General features: G+C 32.1%; 1 long non-coding RNA gene across 1 annotated transcript; it reads left to right on the top strand.

Moving 5' to 3' along the window:
* Positions 1-565: 565 nt before the first annotated feature.
* Positions 566-5,398, top strand: LOC137652017 (uncharacterized). The gene is made up of 5 exons (XR_011046156.1): positions 566-745; positions 1,007-1,130; positions 1,395-1,465; positions 3,313-3,485; positions 4,449-5,398. It is a non-coding gene; the product is annotated as an uncharacterized lncRNA (long non-coding RNA).
* Positions 5,399-5,404: the final 6 nt, after the last annotated feature.

The raw sequence follows: 5,404 nt of genomic DNA, 5'->3' as shown, positions 1-5,404 counted from the left end.
TGTATTTTTTAGACATATATATATATATATATATATATATATATATATATATATATATATATATATATATATATATATACATATATATATATATATATATATATATATATATATATATATATATATATATATATATATATATATATATATATATATATATATATATATGTATATATATATATATATATATATATATATATATATATATATATATATATATATATATATATATATATACACGCACACGTTCTTTAGCCTTATGTCATTTTAGCACTAGAGAATAAGGCAAAGCGATCTTTTTGCATGTCATGCAACAGATGGAGAGAGAGAGAGAGAGAGAGAGAGAGAGAGAGAGAGAGAGAGAGAGAGAGAGAGAGAGAGAGGGCTTTTCTACCTACATATGCTCATTTATTTTTCACCCAATTGTTAAACAGGAAGATTGAAGTAAATTTTAACTTTTAAATGGTCGTTATACCTCCCGAAAAAGTACAATTTCATCCCACGAAATTCAGAAAATAGCTAATTGGTAACTACTTCGATTCTTACGGCGGTGCCAGACGTCTTTAACTATGCCGACACCAAAACTCATAGTGTCTATTTTGTTAAGGAGTCAAGGGCGTGTGTATATTTTCAGTGATCAAAACGTATTATTCAAGTGCAAACATTTTAGAAAAGTTTCTGCGTAATCACATGATACAACTAACACGACATAAGTGACCATGGATTACTTCTATCGTTATTTGGGGTATGTGTTGGATCGTTCATATCTGTTTGTGTGTTAACTTCAGTAAGGAGTAAAATTATTGTAACCTAGCTGTAGGCTATATAGGAGGGACTGTTGTAGGAATGTGTGGCTATGTGGCCTCTCTTTTCTTTCCCTCACTGTTGCAAATTGTTGTAGGACGTTAAAGTATGCTCAAATAAAAAACTATAAAGAAAATGTCTTTCGAATAAATTCACTTCAGAGTGTTAATGTGCAGAAAATAATACTCAATTCTAATTTCAGTTTTCACTGTACCGTTGCTAAATGCTGCTACTTCTGCTTCCCATCAGTGAAGTGATAGAAGATTTATCCCTTTACTAAAGTCTTCTCTTCAAAATGAGCTCCATCGACGAAATCAACCGAAATAGTAGGTGGTAATATTTCTGAATAATATGATGTTGAAACATTTGGAACACAGCATTAATGTCTAATATTATTAGTTTAATGAGATACCTGATGATTTTCTTGAAGCACAAAGTTATTTTACATGAAACTCTCTAAATTAGTTTCAGTGGTATATGTGAAGTGCTGGTTTTCGATTTAATGAATTGCAATGGCAAATGTGTACACGAAGAATTGGTTGTGTATTTGCTAGAACATTAATCAAGACGGATAATTATTTCAATTTCAGTCTTTTATGCTGAAGGACCTCAAGGACAAAGAGTTGTAGTCGCTACTCCTAGGAAAACTACAACAGAGAGGGTACTATTGCTATATTACAAATAACTTTATTTTAACCACGTATTTATTCATGAACTCCAAAATCAATTTCCCAACCACGAATTCAATAATGAACTCCAAAATCAATTTCCTAACCACGAATTTATTAATGAACTCCAAAATCAATTTCCCAACCACGAATTCATTAATGAACTCCAATATCAATATCCCAACCACGAATTCATTAATGAACTCCAAAATCAATTTCCTAACCACGAATTTATTGATGAACTCCAAAATCAATTTCCCAACCACGAATTCATTAATGAACTCCATTATCAATACCCCAACCACGAATTCATTAATGAACTCCAAAATCAATTTCCTAACCACGAATTTATCAATGAACTCCAAAATCAATTTCCCAACCACGAATTCATTAATGAACTCCATTATCAATTTCCCAACCACGAATTCATTAATGAACTCCAAAATCAATTTTCCAACCACGAATTCATTAATGAACTCCAAAATCAATTTCCTAACCACGAATTCATTAATGAACTCCAAAATCAATTTCCCAACCACGAATTCATTAATGAACTCCAATATCAATTTCCCAACCGTGAATTCATTAATGAACTCCAATATCAATTTCCCAACCGCGAATTCATTAATGAACTCCAAAATCAATTTCCCAACCGCGAATTCATTAATGAACCCCAAAATCAATTTCCTAACCACGAATTCATTAATGAACTCCAAAATCAATTTCCTAACCACGAATTTATTAATGAACTCCAAAATCAATTTCCCAACCGCGAATTCATTAATGAACTCCAAAATCAATTTCCTAACCACGAATTTATTAATGAACTCCAAAATCAATTTCCCAACCACGAATTCATTAATGATATCCAATATCAATATCCCAACCACGAATTCAATAATGAACTCCAAAATCAATTTCCTAACCACAAATTTATTAATGAACTCCAAATCAATTTCCCAACCACGAATTCATTAATGAACTCCAATATCAATATCCCAACCACGAATTCAATAATGAACTCCAAAATCAATTTCCCAACCACGAATTCATTAATGAACTCCTATATCAATATCCCAACCACAAATTCATTAATGAACTCCAATATCAATTTCCCAACCACGAATTCATTAATGAACTCCAAAATAAATTTCCTAACCACGAATTTATTAATGAACTCCAATATCAATATCCCAACCACGAATTCATTAATGAACTCCAAAATCAATTTCCCAACCACGAATTCATTAATGAACTCCAAAATCAATTTCCCAACCACGAATTCATTAATGAACTCCAAAATCATTTCCCAACCGCGAATTCATTAATGAACTCCAAAATCAAGTTCCTAACCACGAATTCATTAATGAACTCCAAAATCAATTTCCCAACCACGAATTCATTAATGAACTCCAATATTAATATCCCAACCACGAATTCATTAATGAACTCCAAAATCAATTTCCCAACCACGAATTCATTAATGAACTCCAATATCAATAACCCAACCACGAATTCATTAATGAATTCCAATATCAATAACCCAACCACGAATTCATTAATGAATTCCAATATCAATATCCCAGCCACGAATTCATTAATGAACTCCAATGTCAATATCCCAACCACGAATTCATTAATGAACTCCAAAATCAATTTCCCCTAATAATTTATATCATCCACGAAAGAGTTAGAGAGGCATGCATAATGATTAAGATGATAATAAAAAATAGTTATTTTTCATTGTTATTGTATTTTTAAACATGTAATTTCTTGGATCTTTTTATGTTTCAATACCTTTTATGAACTCTCAATCTAACAAGAGTTATTCTTTTTTCAGAATCGGACTGTGGATCAATGTTATTGTTGCATGGCTATTTGGAATTTTCATGGCAACATTAACTTTTCTTCTGGGCGGCGTTTACACAGGCGTCACTAATGCCATAAGTAGAAAACTGGATGTTGAGAAGGATGGCCTGGCAATTGCTGGGATAGTGTTGTTAGTATTGGCAGGTAAGTCAAAAGGTTTTAAAAGAAAAATATTTTTACACCAGTTGTGAATTTTGCAGAAAAATCACATAAAATATGTTTACATGTATGATTCGTTGGGCTGTCTGTTTGCCTTAAAGCACATGTTTGGATAAACATATAAATTGTTGAACCTAATCTCTATTATGGAATTGAAGTGTGGATAGTGTAGATAATGAATACGAATGGAAAAAAAAAGGTTTTTAAATGAAGTATTTTCGAAGAAACCTCAGTGTAAGTAAAATTCTTAGGGTTAGAAATGGGGCAATACACTGAAATGGTCAAAAGATTTTCTTGGGTGGAATGATGTGTTTGTATTATTAGGTGTTTCGGTGTTTTTTGGAAAAAGAACGACATAATCAAGAGGAAGGCATATAATTTTTCAATGCTAGAGGACAAGAAGTTAGGTTAGGCTTGAAAGAAGGGAATATTAGGTATGAAAGACATATTAAAATGGTCATGAATACCCAGGAAACAACTGCGTGTCCTTAATATACTGTTAAAATAAACTCTATACATGCATTCATATGTGTATATATATATATATATATATATATATATATATATATATATATATATATATATATATATATATATATATATATATATATATATACATATATTATTCAGATATATATATATATATACACATATATTATTCAGAGAGAGAGAGAGAGAGAGAGAGAGAGAGAGAGAGAGAGAGAGGAGAGAGAGAGAGAGAGAGAGGAGAGAAGAGAGAGAGAGAGAGAGAGAGAGATAGTTTCTTTTTAAAAGTTGATGTTGAAAGTGTTCCTGTAAAAATTAATTTTTATCAACAGTTGTAACGCCGGATGTTTAGGCATCCGTTTTACCTGTTTTATGTTACCAGATTGTCATAATATATTTTCACTTATAACGATACGAATACAATCGTGCTTAGAAATAGCTAATTTTCAATATGCATTCCAGCACTGTTCATTGGAGCTGTCTATATCTGCTGGCGAAGCCTATTAAAGATCAAAGGAAAACGGATCCTTAAATACATGCATGAAGATGCTTCCGATGTAATGCGAGCCATAGAGCGACAAGACCGAAGTTATCGTCAGCTATGAAATAACTGCTGTAATAGCCGATGTACAACAAAAGGAGAGTTATTTCACGAACTATCAACCCCAGCATATATGAGTCTTCCCATCTAGAATCTTCAACTCCAGAACTTCACCCCTCCGAATGACTCATCAGGAACCTCCATCAGGAAGAAATATCCTTTTTTGCACGCCTGATCGGAGGATTTGTCAGGGAAGGTTTTTATTTTGCCTTTTATCACAAAAGAGACGCCTTCTTAGTATCATCCCTCTTCGCTTTAACCATCCGAGACCATAGATTTTTTTAATTATATTTTTCCAGCATAGCGAACTCATCTCGGTCCTTCCCTGTGATAACAATATCGTTTTCTTGGAGAGGGCATAGCTTAGTCACTTTTCTTTAGATGACCCTTTTTTTTCCATACATCGGACCCCGATTATCCATTGATGTACCCATTTGAATATGTCAATCTTTATAGACTAACTTATTGTGGATTTTACTTGGTTGTCCATTTAATGACTACAATTTTTTAGTAGATTTTTTATTATCCTAATTTTTTATTAGCTCAAGTACATACCAGTATAACTATGAAATATAAATCAGAGTGACATGGTCTGATCAAATTGATGTTTACCTATATTCCTGTATCATATATTTTAAAGTGAAGTGTAACTGAAGTCTATAAATATAGATAAACATCGATGCAACCGGTTGATTTGTGTTCCTGAGATGATTGCAAGTAATTGTATAGAATTCAGGAAATGTTTTGCCAGGATCATCTATCTATTTTTATCTTATATCGAACCAGATCCGAAATTGAATTAATGCAGTGAGCTGTT

This window comes from Palaemon carinicauda, chromosome 13 (assembly GCF_036898095.1).
Source record: "Palaemon carinicauda isolate YSFRI2023 chromosome 13, ASM3689809v2, whole genome shotgun sequence".
In the NCBI taxonomy this organism is placed as follows: Eukaryota; Metazoa; Arthropoda; class Malacostraca; order Decapoda; family Palaemonidae; genus Palaemon; species Palaemon carinicauda.
The sequence above is the reverse complement of the archived record's forward strand: the minus strand, read 5'-3'. Positions and strand labels throughout refer to the sequence as shown.